Source organism: Hemitrygon akajei, chromosome 7 (genome assembly GCF_048418815.1).
Source record: "Hemitrygon akajei chromosome 7, sHemAka1.3, whole genome shotgun sequence".
NCBI classification, from domain to species: domain Eukaryota; kingdom Metazoa; phylum Chordata; class Chondrichthyes; order Myliobatiformes; family Dasyatidae; genus Hemitrygon; species Hemitrygon akajei.
In genome coordinates, this window is record NC_133130.1 from 114,460,900 (window position 1) to 114,480,401 (window position 19,502).

General features: G+C 42.9%; 1 protein-coding gene across 10 annotated transcripts in view; it reads left to right on the forward strand.

Moving 5' to 3' along the window:
• The first annotated feature begins 2,742 nt into the window (after nucleotides 1–2,742).
• reps1 (RALBP1 associated Eps domain containing 1) overlaps nucleotides 2,743–19,502 on the forward strand; it is a 116,221-nt gene continuing 99,461 nt past the window's right edge. For 2 of the 10 annotated variants that reach the window (XM_073051796.1, XM_073051798.1), the window contains exon 1: nucleotides 2,899–3,083. The gene's annotated coding sequence lies outside the window, so the exon portion shown is untranslated. Of the gene's footprint in view, nucleotides 2,800–2,891; nucleotides 3,084–3,346; nucleotides 3,427–19,502 lie in introns of those variants that run through there. The other 8 variants (XM_073051790.1, XM_073051792.1, XM_073051795.1 and 5 more) reach the window with 8 other exon arrangements.

The window sequence follows — 19,502 nt, forward strand, 5'->3', positions numbered from 1 at the left end:
TAGTGGGTACAGCTCAGTCCACCACAGGTAAAGTGGGAGAGGGATGAAAGGTTAAAGTGTCAGACAAAAGGACACTGAGGATTAGCCTCAGTGATCAACTAAGTACAGGTGGTCCTCAAAGCAGACACCCGATGCATGTTTGGTTTCTCCAAAGTGGAATTGTGAACAGTGAATTTGGTACATGAGATTGGAGGAAGTACACGATTTGTTGCTTCACCTGGAAATGCTGTTTGTGTCCGTTGAAAGTGAGACGGGAAGTGGTACTGCATTACCAAAAAGTCTCTTACAACCACAGGCAATGCAAAGTGTTGCGAGATGGTGGTGATTGATGGGAATGGAGGAAACTCTTCAGTGTTATCATTTCAGAGGCTCTGTCCCGGGCCCAGCACACAGGTGCATTATGAAGTAAGCACAGCAGAGCCTCTACTTTCTTAGAAGCTTGCGAAGATTCTGCATCACATCAAAAACTGATGAACCTATATTTGTGTGGTGAAGAATTTACTGACTGGTTACATCATGGCCTGGTATGTAAACACTAATGCCCTTGAATGGAAAAGTCTGCAAACAGTAGTGGATATAGCCCAGTAAAGCTGCATCCATCATCAAGGGGCCCCCACCATCCAGGCTATGCTCTTTTTTCACTGCTACCATCGGGAAGAGGTACCATAGCCTCTGCACCAGGTTCAGGAAGTTATTACGCCTCAATCATAATGCTCATCAACCGAAGCGGATAACTTCAGTCATCCCGTCACTGAAATGTTCCCACAACCAATGGACTCACTTTCAGTGACTCTTCACAACTCTTTCAATGACTCTTCACAAAACACAACCAATGGACTCACTTTCAGTGACTCTTCATCTCATGTTCTCGATACTTATTGTTTTATTTATTTGTTGTTTTCGTTTTGTATATTGAGCTTGCTCCTTTGTACATTGGTTGTCGTCCATCTTGTGTGTGGTTTTTCATTGATTCTATTGTGTTTCTCTGTACTTACTGTGAATGCTAAGCCAACTGGCGCATGCAGCACCTCAAGGTGAGTCAAGAAAGACACAGGAAGGAGTCTGCTCCTGCCCCAACAGACGGTGCTCCTTGCCCCATCTGCAACCATATCTGCACTTTGGACTTCGGCCTCAGAAGTCATATGCATGCCTACTGACGTTGACTGCGCAACACATCTGTCTTCCTCGGACTTCGAGAGACTACTACTACTGTGAAAGCCCACAAGAAAAAGAATCTCAGGGTTGTAAATGGTGACATATTTGTACTGTGATAATAAATTTACTTTGAACCTTGGATTTTATTTTATGTTTCACAGCCTGGTCGATTAAGATGAACAACCTTGTCCTCACACTGAGAGTTATTCCTTTTGTCTTCTCTATCCTACTCTGCAATTAAAAAAAAAGTTCTTACTTCTGGGTCCAGCAGGCAGATGCTATGGCCAAGAAAGCACACCAGCACCTCAAACTTGCTCAAAAACTAGGAAATTCTGTCATGTCCTGGATTATTCTCACCAATGTACTTCACATCCTGCAGAAATACAACACCACGTGATATGGCAAACTGCTCAGCCAGAGACCAGAAAAAATTGAAGAGTTATGAATACAGACGACTCCATAATTTTCCATTGCCTAGGAAAGCAGCCAGTACAATCAATGACTTGTCCACTTTGGTCATTCTCTATTCTCTCCCTGCCTATCAGGCAGAAGTTGCAAAAAACCTGAAAGCATGTACCACCAGGCTCAGTGACAGCTTCTAACTCACTGCTATATCTATTGAATGGCTCCTCAGTACGAGAAAATGGACTCCGCAATTCATAATATATCTTGTTGTGGCCATGTAGTTACAGTATTGTCAGCATGCATTGCACTTTGTAACTGTAACACTATGTTGCATTGTTATTGTTTCCGCTTGTACCACGTTAAAGCAGGGTGTAATGAATTGATATACATGAACAGCATACAAGTCTTCACTGTACTTTAATACACTAGATAGAACATGACATTATAGTACAGGCCCTTCAGACCACTAATGTTATGCTGACCCTTTAAAATACTCTACAATCAATCTAATCTTTCACTACCACATATCCTCCTATGTTTTCTATTACCCATGTGCCTGTGTATACATATACAACAATAAACCAATATAACACACACAAAATGCTGGATGAACTTGGCAGGTCAGGCAGCATCTACAAAGGGGAAAAATGCCAGGATAAATAAATAAACAAATCAATTTACACCCGACGCTAGGACACATTCTATTCTGTTAACAGCCCTTTGAACATAGCTGTTGAATAAATATGAACTCTTCACCTCCCAACCTACTCACCATGGCCTTTGCTGATTATTGTCTACCTGCACTAGCTCTGCAGTTTTCTTTTTACTTTTGTTTTACAGATAGATTATGGCATTATCCGTCTGGATGACATGCAAACAAGATCTTTCCACTGAATCTCGGTACCGTCAAGTGTAAGTCAATACCAACACCTTCTGATGCATTGGACCTGAAGCGTTTCTCCCCTCACAGATGCTGCCTGACCAGCAGCTTTGTGTGTTGCAGCAAACCACCGTTTGATTTCCAGCTGACTGATAGTTGAGTATTTTCAAAAACACTGCATCCTTGCCTTTCAGGCTCACATCTCCGCCCAAAGCCATGTCTTCCCACCGAAGTAGTGGCTGTCACCTTTCGACCCACGTGGGTGTGCTTGGGTCACGTGGGTCTTTCCGCCCTATTGTAGCCGCTCCTTCATTGCCTGAAAGATCATTGGGCCCGGCCGAAGAATACGTCCTTAAAAAGTAATTTAGCGCGACAAGGAATACGTTGGGTGTCATCTTACGGGACGGAGTAGGGGAATAAAGAGGATACCCCTACGCCGGTCGGGATCGCCCGTGAGAAGTAAAACATCACCCTCAGCGGAGACGCTTGAAGAAGCGCGTGGGGGAGGGAGGCGGGGATGTTTTGGGGTAGTCTCGCGAGATGACGGAAGTCCCGTTTCACGCTTGCCCCCTCCCCCGCTGAGCGCGGCTCGCGATCTAGTTGCGGGACCCAGGCGGCCATTACGCTGGGAAGACTTTTGGAGGTAGGAAAGCGGCTGGGGGGGCGGGGAATGCAAGCTGAGGTTGCAGGGGACAATCGTTGCAGCGGTGATCGGAAGCTACGGTGGGCTACGCCTGCGGGGAATCCTGCCGCGCGGCGGAGGGTGAGAGCTGGGCGGGCGGTGGGGAGGGGTGAGGGTTGGGCGGGGAATGTGAACAGGCCGACATGGCCGGAGGGGCGGCATGAACTACATCTCCCGGCCTGCACCGGTCGTGCCGCGCAGGCCCAGTGACTATGGAGGAGAAGGCTAAAAGTTCGTGAAAGTTGGTGCGAGAGATGCATTTATCTTCGACTTAAATTACGCGAGCGGCATCTTTACATTTACTGTAAGCACCCTCTGGGTTGTGAGGGGCACATTTTTTTCTAGATTCTCTCTTGCAGTGTGAGGGGCTACGTTTTTATTCTAAATTCTATTTGGAGTGAGAGGGTCTTGTTTATTTCCCTTCTCGATCCTCCCTGGAGTGTAAGGGGGGGGGGGCATTTAATTTTACCCTGGACTCCTTCTGGTGTGAGAATGGGACACATTACTCTGGACTGTGAGAGTGCTGTATATTCTCACTTTATGTATACCCGGGTGTGAAGGTCACATTTACTTACGTTTTGGATTGTTTCTGGGGTGTGACGGGCACGTTTACTTCACCCTGAGTTGTAGATGGATGTTGGCAAATGGATTTGGGATGCAAGCAAATGGAGACAGGGCCTTTTGCTTTAATAGTAGCTCTTTAGATTTGTTTATTGATAATGACCAAACCCGAATAAGCTACGTGTATGCTGGGTGGAAAGTCACTGGCAAAACCAGTAATTATTCTTGAGAACTAGTGATGAGTTGCCGCAGCCTGTGTGATAAAAGATCTACCCCATTGTTTTGTGGCGAGTTCCAGGATTTAGAGCCAGTAGTAATTAACTCGTTGTTCTATATTTCTAAAATCCTTTTAGAACAGCAATGAGGAGGAATTTCTTTAGCCTAAGTGGTGAATTTGTGGAATTTGTTCTCACAGGTGGCTGCGGAGACTGTCATTGGGTATATTTAAGGCAGAGGTTGATAGATTCTTGATTAATCAGGGCATTAAGGGATACGGGGAGAAGGCAGGAGATTGGAGCTGAGAAGAAAATTGGATCAGCCATGATGAAATGGTGGAGCAGACTCGATGGGCCAAATAGTCTAATTCTGCTCCTATATCTGGTGGCATCAGATGGGTGATTATGTTGCTTGTTTTTAAGGTGCTAGAACTTGTGCATTGGAAGCTTCAAAACTGAAGTGACTGTACTAATCAATGTGTGGCAGTATTTATGAATTTGACTGAGAATTCTGTTCAGATAACAGGCATTTTCAGTGAACCTACTCAGCTTTCAATAAACATTAGATGTGCCATTGTTGAGTTATTTTGGTATACTCCTTTGATCTGAGAAGAGGGAATGAGTTGTATTATCTCAGATGTTATTTTTATACCTTGAAATAGAATAATGCCAATTAAAACATTTAAGTTTTTCTCTGTAACCCATAATCAGGGTAGTGGTTAGGTTTTGAAATTGGAAAGTTTATTCCTAGTTAGTGTCTTACCTGTTGAATAAAGGTAGGTTGAGTTGGACTATTTTATGGGTAGATCTGACCACACTGATATTAGTGTATTGAATGAGACCCAATTAATAAAAAGTAATTATTTCCTGATATTTTGTTAAGCCGCTGAAGATTTTCATTCCCTTCGCAATAAATCAATTCCTTGAAGCAGTAGGTGTTTGCACATCACACAAAATGTGCTGAGCCACTGTTGCTTTCCTGAAGAATTAAATTGTTCTGTCAATGTTCACTGGAAAAAAGCTTCATGCATTCTTTTTTGCTTTCCAACAAACAAAATAGCAATCTTCATAACTACTGTTGAATTGTCTGTATCTTATTAGATGTGGTGGAAGCTTAATAACAGATGCAGTTGGCTGTCTTAATCCAAGTCACCTAGTTCAGTTTAATTTTATTTTCATTCTTTTCCTGACTTTGTAATTATTTCAAATCTGTTTGTCTGTTGTTGACACTTGTTCTTGCCTGTGTCAAAGGTCATACAGTACAATATTGAAAAAGCACTGTAAACAAAACCCATTCTGTTTTCCCACATTCATTTCAAATACACCCATCCAACTTCTCAATTTCTCACCCCCATCCCAGATTCTGTTACTCACCTACACCATTTACCCACCAACTTGTTTGTCTCTTGGGGCACAGAAGCTGGAATATCTAGAGGAGAACCTTGTGGTCACAGGGAGGTCATGCAGACTGCACGTGGACATCACCAGAGGTCAGCATTGAACCAATTTGGTTTGAGATGTGAGGCAGCTGCTCTGAGCTGTGACAGTTTGCTGTTGTAAAGGTGTAACAACTAGTTTTGTACTCTATTATAGTGTTTCTTTCCTGAGAAGCTCTTCGTCCTTGATGATTGTAAGTTGCTTGTATGCAATGATTAAATTCATTAAAAATGTCAGATTGCGTGTCACAAGCAACTTGTGCAGAAGTGAAAGAAAAAGGGAAGTTGCTGAGAATCTTTTTCTTATTTTGGACTAAATCCTTGGAAAGGGGATGTTCTCTCTCAATGCACTCTGAGCACTCCTATTTCATAAGCTTGAATTTATTTTTTTGTCTCGTATGGATCAAATCGTCTTTGACGTGTTTATAAGACTAAGAGATGACCTAAAGCATCAGAGAATTTCTGCAATGCTTCTCCTCAGCCCTTGTTGTAACTTCTGTACGGAATTGGTGAAATTTCTGGGGAAGTGGTGTAGGTAACAGATTTCCTCCCCCCACAGAAATTTCATGTGACTGTTTTCAATCTTCAACTTCATTTGCTTCATGATGCCTGTGTTACGTACTTGTGACACGTGACAGTGGTACCCTTGTCACGTGACTGGGATTGAAGCTATACTGGACTTGAGGTAATGGTCTTGTGATGGTGGAGTGACGTCATTTTCCCGCCAGTAGAGGTCATGTGACAGGTTTTTTTTTACAGGGTATAAAAGGAGGACCCCTCCCCGTGAGGAGGGGCAGTTCGTGGCTGGATTTGCCATGTTGACTTCATGCCGCTGCGTGATTTAATGTTATGATGCAGTTTAGTTGAAAGATGAAGTTTTATCTAATGCCTAAAGTTTAAAAGGTCATTGCCAGCAGTTTCTTTATAACACTGCTAGTTGAGAATCAATGGAGAGTGAAGATTGGAGTTCGGGAGTTAAAGATCGAGGAGAATCGATTTCGACGGTGAAACAGGTTCGACCTTGTTTGATCCTTATTCGGAAGGAATTCGTTGACTGTTCTCGTGTTAATCCCTGCGAAATAGCAGAAAGGATTGGGAATAGTTCTGTAAAGGAAAGGTCAGTGCCTTTAAGCCGTTTCGTTTCGTAAATTCTTCGTGGGAAAAAGTTCGATCTTGGGAACCGAAGCAACACGACGGAAAAGAGAGTTTAAATCGTCTTTAAAAGTCTCTCCCTTAAATGGACTGTGAGCATTTTGAACTTTTGGCAATACTACTTTGAAGAACTGTTTTTGCAACATCGCTTTAAGAACTGTTTAAGCTTCATTGCTTTAAGAACTGTTTAGGCTGCCGCACAGCAGCTGATTTCCGGTTACGTTAGTGTTTTGTTTACTTTTGGGGGGTTTGTTTTCAGTGTTTAATAAACGTGTTATTTGTTATAAAAACCCCTGCCTAACTCATATATTTGTTGTTGCCCGAATCCATAACACCTGAAATTGCTTGAGGAGCCACTGTGTGTCTGGCTGTATTCTATTTTGTTTGGAGATATAGCACGGTAACAGGCCCTTCCACCCACACTGACCAATTACACCATGAGACCAATTAACCTACTAACTTGTACATCTTTGGAATGTGCGAGGAAACCCTCATGGTCACAGGGAGAACATGCAAGCTCCTTACAGACAGCGGCAGGAATTGAATCGGATCACCTGCGTTGCAATAGCGTTTGCAGGCAGCTGCTAAGCTACCGTGCCACCTTTTAGTCTTTAGAGTTGTCAGACTTCTAAGAAAATAATACTTCTAGATGAGGTTATGCACTGAAGTCCTCTCTGTCATTTAATCAGCCTTTGTCAACCCTCGGCATCACGGTTGACTTAAAGGACCTGAGATGGCTGAATTGGAAGCATGAAGACCCACACTCAGTGTCTTAGAAACAGCTCCTTCCCCATAGCCATTAGATTTCTGAGTTGACAATGAACTCATGAATCTCATTGTTGTTTTGTGGCAACAAAAAAATTACTACGTTGCAAAAGAGGAATAATGAGATTTTCAGTGTACTTGTCGATGTTGGCTGATTCTGAATCTGCTAACACAGGGACTGCAGACTCTAAATGGAATTATAGGTATCTGACTAAACTGGTGGGTCATCTGTAAGATGGTGTATTCCTGCTGTTTGTGCAAGGCTTCTGTGTGCTCTTGGTGCATGGACAAGGTTTTCAGTGCAAATCAAAATATTTTTTCTCCCCTTTTGTGTTATAAGGTCAGGAATTCATTCATAGTAACCATTAGAGATATGGGGGGTGGAGTTAGAACAGAGATGAGATATTTCTTTAGCCAAAGTGTGGTGACTCTGTGGAATTCATTGCCACAGATGGCTGTGGAGGCTAAGTCATGGGTATATTGAGAGCTGAAGTTGATAGGTTCTTGATTAGTAAAAGGTGTCAAAGGTTATGGGGAGAAGGCAGGAGAATGGATTGATGGGAGAAATGGAATGGGCAGAGCAACTAAATGGGCTGAATAGCCTAATTGTGCTTCTATAACTTGGTGCACATTTTTCAAAGGTTTTGAGCATGCCCTTGAATCTTTGACCTGGTAATCCTTTCTGTAATGATTTTGTACAGTGTTTATTTCAGGAATTAGTGTCATGTGAAAAACAAGGGTTTGCTGTGTGAAACCGGCTGAGTGTAATGAAGGTTTCAGTGCTGGGGATGTTGTCCTGTAGAGAGCATTGGCATCAGTTTGTTTATCTTTCTGTTAAATTTGGAAGACCTTGAAGAGGTAGCGTTATCGAATGAATTGAGTTGCTTGCAATACGTAGTCCAGGTCTCGGGGGCCTATGGGGAAGAGACGATGATTGCCTGGTGCCAAGAGTTTTGTGACAGAGTTGAAGCGTTTATTCAATTAGATCGGTTGCTTCTATCTGAAACGAGAAGGTTGAATATTACTTGCCATTAAAGCTTCAGTGGTTTCAAGGGCTCCAGTCAGACTTTTAAATATTTCACACTTTTTTTAAAAGAAATTACCTGAGAGGTATTCACAGAATTTGTTTGGCTAAGACGCAGTGCTTGATTGTACTACTGGCTAGGGGTGTCAGTACTGTGTTCCTGCAAGTCATGAGACCGAAACCTCAATTTTCTTGCGCTTGCACTCTCCTGGTGAGATTCAGAGCTTTTTTTTCCCAAAGTCCACCAATTGAAATTGTATATAATTTCTGCTGAAAATTTGACTAATTTGTGTGAAAACAATATATAACTGACCACTGTATTTGCCTTGGGGTTGACATGAATTTTGCATTTATAATTGTGTTTAGAGATTTAATGTAACTTCTGAGTCATCCATCCCTTAATGTAGGCATTTTGTAATTGAAGTGAGAGAATACTGGAAATTTCTCAGATTAGGCTGTATCTGTGGGAGGAGGTGCAGAGTTGAGCTAACATTGATCTGATATGTTGAGTCTTTCCTGTTTCAGATTTCCAGCATCATCAGACTGTCTGTAATCCTCATTAATGAGCCTGATTCTCCCAGGTTTCTCATGCAGTGATCCTGAGCTGAGCATGTGGTTTGCAGAATCTGCTGTTGGATTCCTGCCAGTGGGGCTCTTAAGTAGATTGCAGGTTGTACTTTAGCAGATCAGATTACATTCTCTTTTCTGCTGCACTTCATTAGCTGCGAATAAGTGTACATGTGTATTTTCCAGTGCTCTTTATTATTGTTTAAGGTGCTTGGTATTGAATCCATGAGGTAAGCTCTTTCTACCATTTCCCATGACCAAATGACAATTCATTTATGTAATGTTCTTCCATATTTACTACTCGTTTTGACTCCACTTTTTAAACGAAAATCCCTCAGTGTAGATATTCTGTAATTTACTGTTTTAATGGAATGTGCAAAACTTACTTCTGCACAAGATGGAAGAGAATTCTGTATGGTTTTCTTGTTTCCCTTTGCCTGTAGTATCAGAATTTTAGCAGCCATTCCTTCGAAATCGGGCTTTATCACTGACATGTCCTGAAATTTGTTTTGAGGCAGTTGTTGTACAGTGCAATACATACGATATACTATAAATTGTATTAAGAAACGTGAGATACCATAAGACATAGCAGGATTAGGTCATTCGTACCTGCCATTCCATTATGGCTTATTGACATCCCCCCTCTACTCCATTCTCCTGCCTTCTCCACATTGCCTTTGATGTCCTGATTAATCACGAGCCTGTTGATCTTTGCCCGATGACTTGGCCTGCACAGCCAGCTGTGACATTGAATTCTACAGATACATCACCCATTGACTAGAGATTTTTTCCTAATCTCTGTTCTCATTGGATGTCACTCTATTCTGAAGCTGTTCCACTTGCCCTAGACTCCCCCCACTTTAGGAAAAATTCACTCTTATCTAGGCCTTTCAATATTTGATATGTTTCATTCAGATATCCCCCCCCCCCCCCCCCGTTCTTCTAAAATCCAGGGAACGCAGGCCTAGAGCCATTGAATGTCCCTAGGGAATACAGGCCCAGAGCCATCGAATGCCCCTGATATGTTAACCTTTTCATTTTTTGGGATCGTTCTCATGAACCTCCTGTGGACTCTCTCCAATGCAAGCACATCCTCTTAGTTAAGAGGCTCAGAACTGCTCACAATTTTCCAAATGCAGTCGGATAGTCAAAACATGGAGGAATCTATGAATTCCTGCCATCCCCAATGTATCTGTGATTTCAGTGTCTTGAGGCCAGGGTACATGCAGCCTTTAGGAGGGTGAACTTGCGAAAAGCATCTGGCCCAGATGGGGTATCTGGCCAAGCACTAAAGACCTGTGCAGATCTTTTGGCTGGAGTGTTCACTGAGATCTTTAACCCCAGTGTGGTAAGTCGCACTTGGATCCACAGTGATAATGTTTTGAGAGGTTGTGATGAAACATACCAAATGCCTGAGAAGCAACTTGGATCCACTCCAATTTGCCTACCGGAGCAACAGGTCCACAGCAAATGCCAATCAGCCATTGTTGTTCTTCTGTCATTGCTGCTAGTGTCCCCTTTCAATCAGCTTCGACCAGCTCCTCTATCATCCCTTTTCTCCACTGTAATACTGATAAATCCGAGTTTTAACTTCTTCTCAAACTGCAGGGTGAATTCTACCATATTATGATCACTGCCTCCTTTACCTTAAGCTCCCTCATCAAATCTGGTTCATTGCGCAACACCCAATCCAGCACTACCTTTCTCCTAGTGGGCTCAGCAACAAGCTGCTGTTAAAAAGCCATCTTGTAGAAAATCTACAAATTCTTCCTCTCAGGGTACAGAACCAGCCTGCTTTTCCCAATCTGCCTGCATATTGAAATCCCCCATGACTATCGTAACATTGTCCTTTTTACGTGCCTCTTCTATCTCCATTTGAATTTGTAGTCCACAACCTGGCTACTATTCGGAGGCCTGTATGTAACTCACATCAGGATCTTTTTACCCTTGCAATTTACCTGTAAGGATTCTGCATCTTCTGATCTTGTGTCACCTTTTTCTAAGGATTTGATTTCTTTTTTTTTACCAACAGAGCCACCTCATTCCCTCTGCCTACTTCCCTGTTCTTTTGATAGAATGTGTGTCTGTGGATGTTAAATTCCCAACTATGGGAATTTTTCAGCTGTGACTTGGGGATGACCACAACATCATAGCTGCCAATCTCTATGATCATCTCAACACACACAAAATGCTGGTGGAACACAGCAGGCCAGGCAGCACATATAAGGAGAAGCACTGTCGACGTTTCGGGCCGAGACGTCGACAGTGCTTCTTATAGATGCTGTCTGACCTGCTGTGTTCCACCAGCATTTTGTGCGTTGTTTGAATTTCCAGCATCTGCAGATTTCCTCGTTTTTGCTCTATGATCATCTACCTTATTCTATATACTGTGTGCATTCACATATAATACCTTCAGTCCTGTATTCATCCCCCTTTTTTGATTTTTGCCTCCATGTTACACTTCACCTCATCCCATTAACTGCAATTTTGCCCCATCATCTGCTTGTCCTTCCTCATTGTCTCACTAGACACTGCATACCAACATCCCCATCCTTCACCATATCACTCTGGTGCCCACCCCCTTGCCAAATTAGATTAAGCCATCCCCAGCAGTTCTAGCAAATCTGTCCGCAAGGATATTGATCCCCCTCATATTAATGTCCCTATTATAGAACTCATACATTCCCCAGACGAGGTCTGTATGATCCAGAAATCTAAAACTCTGCCCCCGCACCAATTCTTCAGCCTTGCATTCATCTGTCAAATCACTCTATTCTCTTCCCCCCCCCACCCCCCATTGATGTGTGACAGAGGCCACAATCCAGAGATTACTCCCCTGGAGGTCAGGCTTTTCAGCCTTTTGTCTAACTCACTATATTCTCTCTTCAGGATCCCCTCCATTTCCCTACCTATGTAATTGGTATCTATATGTACCGCAAGTTCTGGCTGTTCACCCTTCCCATTTGGAATGCTGTGGAGCTGATTTGGGATATCCCTGGCACTTGGGAGACAACTTGCTCTCCAGCTGTCCCTTTCACCTCTATAAAAAGCCCTATCGTTACTGCACTCCTCCTCTTCTCCTTTTCCCTTCTGAGCCACAGAGACAGACTCAGTGCCCTCACTAGCTTTCCCTGGTAAGTCATTTTACCACCCCCCCGCCCCCCAACAACACCCAAGTGGTGTACTTACTATTGAGGGGAATGACCATAGGGCTACTATGCACTGGCTGCCTATACCTTTTCTCTCTCCTGACAGTCATCCAGGGTCCTGCCTCCTGCAAATTAGGGGTGACTACCTCCCTTTAGCTTTTATCAATTACCTGATTGTCCTGTATGAGTTGAAGGTTGTCCAGCTGCAGCTCCAGATCCTTCACATGGTCTCTAAGGAGCTGAAGTAAGGTGCACTTTGTGCAGAAGTAGTTTTCAGGGAGACTGGAAATCTCTCAAAGTTCTCAGATATCTCACAAAGAGCATATCATTAACTCTGGATCCATTCTCAGCACACTCGCAATGTACTAACAGAAAACAGAACTTAAGAGCACTTACTTAGAACCTCTGCCTGTATTTGCCCAAGCCTTTTGAGCCAAAGACTGACGTGTGCGTGTGTGTGTGTGCGTACAAAACATAGGAGCAGAATTAGACCACTTGGCCCATTGAGTCTGATCTGCCATTCCATCATGCATACATGTATTTTCTCTCTGGTGCTAGTAATGAGATGAGGACATGTCCTGGGTGATGGGGATCTTTAATGATGGTTGTGAGCTGGCTGAGTTTACAAATTTCTGCGACTTTTTCTGATGCTGTGTGGTGGCCTCTCCATACCAGATAGTAATTAATGTTCTCCACACTCTAGAAATTTACTTAAATTCCGAGATGGAACTTTGGGGTTGGTACATGGTCAACAGAGGAGAAAAATAAAGTGCTCTCAAAATTGCGAAATAATATTAAACACAATAAATTTTGCAGATGTTGGAGAAACAAAGCAATGCACACAAAATGCTGGAGGGCAGACAGCAGCTAGCAAAATAAATAAACAGTCGCTGTTTAGGGCTGAGACCGTTCTTCAGGACTGGAAAGGAATGGGGAAGAAGCTAGAATAAAAAATTGGGGGGAGGGGAAGGAGGCCAGTTAGAAGATGATAGGTGAAGCCAGGTGGGGGGGGGAAGGTAAAAGGTTGAACAAGAAAGAATCTGAGGGGAGAGTGGACTATGGGAGAAAGGACAAGTGGAGGGGATCCAGAAGGAGCTGATGAGCAGGTGGGAAGAGATAAGAGACCCAGAGTGGGGAGTCAAAAGAAGAGGGGAGGCGGAGGGAACATTTTTTTACCAGAAGGAGTAATTGATATTTATTCCGTCAGGTTGGAAGCTGCCCATGCAGAATATAAGGTGTTGCACCCTGAGGGTGACTTCTTGACACAAGAGGAGGTCATGGACTGACATGTCAGAATGGGAATTGAAATGTTTGGTCACCAGGAAGTCCCACTTTTGGCAGATGGAGCACAGGTGCTTGACGATGAGGCCAAGTGTTGCCTCACCTGGAAGGACATTTTGGGTTGAATGCAGCTGAGGGAGGAGTTAAATGAGCAGATGTAGCACTTTGCTTGCTTGTGGGGATAAGTGCCAGGTGGGGAGGGCTGAATGGACAAGGGAATCATGAAGTGAGCGATCCCTGTGGAAAACAGAGAGAGGGGGTAAAGATATGTTTGATGGGATCACTTTAGAGATGGCGGAAGTTGTGGAGGATGACAGCTCAAGGGGTGGTAGCTAAGGAACTCGCTGTTAAGGCAGCTGGTGTGAGTGCGGATGTTCAGAAAATGGAAGAGGTGTGAATGAGGGCAGCACAAATAGTGGCGGAAGAGAAACCCTGTCCTTTGAAGGAAGACAACTGTGATATCCTGGGAACAGGTGAAGGAACTGAGAAAAGGGAATAGCATTTTTACAGGAGATGTGGTGGGAAGAGGTATAGTCAAGATAACTGTAGGAATGGGTAGGTTTAGATTTTTTTTTAAAGTTGGCGATAGTTTGCCTCCAGAGATGGAGACAGAGAGATCGAGAAATAGACCAAGTGAATTTAAGGCAGGGTGGAAGCAGAGGCAAAGTTGATGAAATTGATGAGCTCAGCATGGGTGCATAAAGTAGCACAAATGCAGATGTCAGTGTAACGGAGGAAGAGTTTGGAGAGCATTCCCGGGGAAGGCTTGGAACATGGATTGTTCTATGTAGCCAGTTGGGCAGGCATAGCTGTGGCCCAAGAGTTTGCCCATGGCTGCCCCTCAAGTCTGGAGAAAGTGGGAGGAGCTGAAGAAGTTGAGGGTGGAGATCAGTTCTGTCACATGGAGGAGGGTGGTGGTGGCATTGGTTCCGTCCTTTGTTGAGAAAGAAGCAGAGAGCTTTAAGGCCTCCTTGGTGGAGGATAAGTGTGTATGGAGAGTGGATATCCAAGGCTAGGGAATTGAAAGTTAATGAGTTTGAGAGCACGAGAATTGTCATGGAGGTAGGTGGGAAGGCATTAAACCAAGAAGGATAGAATGAAATTGAGGTATGAAGACACGAGTTCAGTGGGCAGTAGAAAGCAGGGACAATAGGCCTACACTTTTGTGGATCTTGGGTAGGGGATAGAAGTAAGGGAACTAGAGTTTTGTGGCAGTGGATAGGAGTTTTCCAGAATTGAGGTTTGGGAACAGTTATTGCCCCTCAATGTCAGGCTCTTGACCAAAGGGAAAACCTCATTCAACTTCACTCACCATTTAAAAATTAGATGGCAGAGGCGAGGAAGCTGTCCTAAATTGCTGAGCGTGCCTTGGGCTTCTGTATGTCTTCCTGATTGTAACAATGAAGAGAGGGCATGTCCTGGGCAACGGGAGTCCTTAATTGACACCACCTTTCTGAGGCATCATTCTTTGAAGATATCTTGGTAACTATGGAGGCTTGTACCCATGATGGAGCTGACTAATTTTCCAATTTTTTTTGTGGCTTTCAATCCTGTGCCATAGCCCCCCCCCCCCCATACCAAACACTGATAAAGGCCTGTCAGAATGCTCTGCAAGATGCATCTGTAGAAATTTTTGGGTGTCTTTGGTGATAAACCAAATCTCTTCAAACTCATAATGAAATATAGCCGCTGTCGTGCCTTCTTTGGAGCTGCATTGATATATTGGGACCAGGTTAAACGTTCGGAGATAATAACACCCAGGAACTTGAAACTGCTCTCTTTACTTCTGATGGCTTTGAGGATTGGTTTGTGTTCTCTCGTCTTACCCTTACTGAAGTCCACAATCAGCTCTTTGGTCTTACTTGCATTGTTGCTGTGTCATACTTTTGTTTTGCTCCTGTACACCCTTTTGTCTCCATCTGAGATTCTGCCAGTAATGATTGTATCATCAGCAAATTTAAAGATGGCATTTCAGCTATGCCTAGCCACATAGTCATGGGTATATAGAGAGAGTAGAGCAGTGGGCTAAGTACACATCACTGAAGTTGATTGTCAGTGAGGAGGAGATATTATCACCAAACCGTGATAATAAGACCAAATTGTGGTCTTCTGGTTGAATTACACTGGGAGGTACAGAGGCCCAGGTTCTGTAGTTTTTTTGATCAGGATTGTAGGACTGCTGGTATTAAATGCTGAGCTATAGACATTCAACAGTGTCCTGACACAGGTATTTGTATTGTCTGTGGCCATGTGGAGAGCCATTGAGATTGTATTTGCTGTAGACCTATTGTGGCAATAGACCCACTGCAGTTTGCTTATGTCCTTGCTGAGGTAGGAGTTGATTCTAGTCGTGAGTGACCTCTCAAAGCATTTTATCACTGTAGATGTGCCTGCTACTGTAAGAAAGTCGTTAAGGTAGCTCACACTACTCTTTGGCACTGGTATAATTGTTGCCCTTTTTGAAGCAGATGGGAATAACCCCGCCAGTTGATTAGCACAAGTTTTCATAGCCTTACCAGGCACTCCATCAGGACCTGCTGCTGAGTGAGTCACCGGGTGCAGTAGGGATCCTTACAGCTGTATTTGTATTCTCCATTTCAAAAGGCATTGAGCTCGTCTGGTCGTGAAGCTTTGCTGCTATTCATGCTATTGGGTTTCGCTTTGTGGGAAGTAATGTCCTGCAAACCCTGCCAACCTTGCTCAGAATTGTTTCTTCACTCTTGAAATAGTGCTCTGCAAGTCATGCCTGTTTCCTTGTACAGACCTGGGTTGCTCAACTTAAATTCCACAGAAGTACCACTCAGCAGATGACAAACCTCCTGGTTCATCCATGGCTTTTGGTTTGGGAATGTACAGTATGTTCTCATAGGCACACACTCATCCACACGTTTTAATGAAGTTGGTAACAACTGCAGTGTGCTCATCCAGTCTCAAATACGAATCCCTAAATACAGTCTAGTCCACCCATTCAAAGCAGTCCTGTAGGTGCTCCTGTGCTTCCCTTCTCCATACCTTGATCCTCACTACTGGTGGTGCAATCCTCCGTGTCTGATTATACTCGAGCAGGTGTACAACCAGGTGATCAGACTTTCCAAAGTGTGGGCATGGGATGACACGGTAAGCACTTTTGCTGGTGGTGTAACAGTCATCCAGTGTGTTGTTTCCTCTGGTACTACAAGTGATTTGTTGATGATAATTATTTAGAAACTTGGTTAAAATCTCTCACAATGATGGGGAAGACATCAGGGTGTGGTGTTCCATGCCTGTCGATCACATCGCTCAGATCGTCTAGAGTCTATTTGACATTGGCGTAAGGTGGAATGTACATCACTACAAAAAAGATTGCTGAAAACCCCTGCAGCAGGTAAAATGAACGACACTTCATTGCAAGGTTTTCCATGTCCGGTGAGTGGAATTCGTACATCACTGACACATTTGTGACCAAGAAGAATTGATCATGAGGCATACACCTCTACCTCAGCTTTTGAGTAACTTGATAGTCATATCCTGATGGAGTACAGTGACCCCGTCAATTTGAATCACCGCATCCAGTACGGAAGGGGTTTGACTTTTTCAGTTAGTCCTGACGAAGGGTTTCGGCCCGAAACGTCGACAGCGCTTCTCCTATAGATGCTGCATGGCCTGCTGCGTTCCACCAGCATCTTGTGTGTGTTGATGGAAGGGGTTAGTCAGGATTTTGTGAAACAAAGGGTGCAAGCAGTTCTAATGTCACCCTAGCTCTGAGATCTTTAATTTTATTTACCAGAGACTATATGTTTGCCAGAAAGATGATCGGTCTTGGGTGTCGAAAACCTTGTTTTTTAAAATGCACTAATAGCTCAGAACTATAGCCATGTTTCTGCTGCCACCTTGCGGGGATAGTGTGTGGTCACAGTCAGCATTATTTCTGTTGGCTTTAAGCAGTAATAGATTGTTCAATCGGATTAAAACATCTTTATTAAAGGTACAAACCTTTGATACAATTGTGATTCTCAGCTGTACCAGGCCAAAGCAGGAATATTTAATTGTGTACATCAAGCTGCTGCTTCGAGTTCGTTGTAGAAGGTGTCCCGGAAGTTGAGAATTATTTTGTGCAATTTGTTGACTTTTGCATATTACTTATCAGTCTTTGTATGCAGCTTTTCATTGATTCTATTGTTTCTTTGTACTTACTATGAATGTCCACAAGAAAATGAATCTCAGGGCAGAATATGGTGGCATATATGTATTTTTATAATAAATTAGTGGAAATTGATTTGTGTTACTTAGATATTTTTTGAGATGCTGCAAAAATTAGGCAGTGGAATTTCTCTATTAATTTATGAAGTAGATGGGAAGATCATGATCAGTTATGACTTCTTTGCCAATTAGGAAAATATATGTTTGTCAAATTCATAATTTTGGTGAATAGATAAACTATATCAATCAGTTGTGGCTCTTATCAAAATCGTGCTGAATGTTAATTACATGTCAGGTCATTTCAGCACTTGTTTCAGTGGGTTCTTTGCCTGTTGATGAGTTAGACTTTTTGAGAAAATCTTTAAGATGTTTCAGGAAGTATTGATCAAATTGTCCTGTACTTTTCATAAGTGGCATTTTAACAGCAATTGTTTTGACTGTACTGTACCTGCATGAGTATTGTATTAGTGGGCAGTGTGCATCAATCAGCACTTGTGAAGTTGAAATAACAAGATGTGAAACAATGGATCCAGCATGAGAGATCTGGATTGCAGGTTTGAAATTTAAATTTGTTCATTTTGTGGAGATGAAATGGTATATGGGTACCAGAACTATTACTATAAAATATCTCCAGATTTTGTAGCATTGACTTTCAGTTTCAAATTGATTAAAATATATTGATGTTCAGTTAACTTTATTCATGGTTTTGGCAGAATTGGAATACTCTTTGTGGTTATAAAGCATTGACTTGCGGTTTTGTATCTTGTGATTAAAACATGTTTCTTGGAAATACTGCCTCTTAAGTTGTAGTAATACAAATTTATACATAAATTACAACATTACAATAAGAAATATATTTAAAAATATAGTGCCAATAGACACACTACAAAAAGAACGGATTACTTTCATTCAAAGTAAATTTATTATCGCTGACATGTGAAATTTGTTCTTTTGTGGCAGCAGTGCAATACTTAAGTGAGAAGTGGGCAGGCCTGTGGTGTAGTACATGAGCACTGGACTTTAAGGTGGATGATTCTGAGTTTGAATCCATCTGGGCAGCAGCAGTATCTGCATGGTAAAAAGGCCTGGCAATCTACTTGCGTATCTTTCGACAAAAACACTATCCATAGGGTCAACATGAGTCGACGAACGACTCAGCAGCAATCAATAACACCAACAATAAGGAATGTAAAATGTGCAAAAGGAAAAAGCAAAATGGTGTTAATGGGTTCTTGAACCTTTAATGAATATGATGGCAGAGGGGAAGAAGCTGTTCCTAAAATGTTGCGTCTGCCTCTTTCGGCCCATTTACCACCTCCCTGATGGTAGTAATGAAAGGAGGGTTTGTCCTGGATGGTGAGGGCCTTAATGATGGATGCTGCGCCTTGAGACATCAGAAAATCTGGCAACTCTACCTTCAAAACATTGGTTCAAGCAATTCATATAAAGTAAAACTCCAAAACTGGCATTCAGTTATTCAGAAATACTGACGATCTGGCTCACTTGTTGGCTTGGAATGACTTGTGCAGGTTGGGAATGGGTGCGCAGCTTGACACTGGGTTTGAGGGTGAGGAACAGCAAGGATTGGCGATGTAGGTAGTTTTAGCACCTGCACTGGGTATAGAATGCTTGTGTATTTCCCACTCTCTCTTGTTAAAGTTACTGGATTAACAGGAAGATAATTTTTTTAAATTGTGAAATAAGTGGAGTGGTGTCACAGCAGCAACCTGGCACTCAACGTCAGTAAGACAAAAGAGCTGATTGTGGATTTCAGGAAGGGTAAGACGAAGGAACACATACCAATCCTCATAGAGGGATCAGAAGTGGAGAGAATGAGCAGCTTCAAGTTCCTGGGTGTCAAGATATCTGAGGATCTAACCTGGTCCCAACATACCGATGTAGTTATAAAGAAGGCAAGACTGCGGCTATACTTTATTAGAAGTTTGAAGAGATTTGGCATGTCAACAAATACATTCAAAAACCTCTATAGTTGTACTGTGGAGAGCATTCGTAAAAGGCTGCATCACTGTCTGGTATGGAGGGGTTATTGC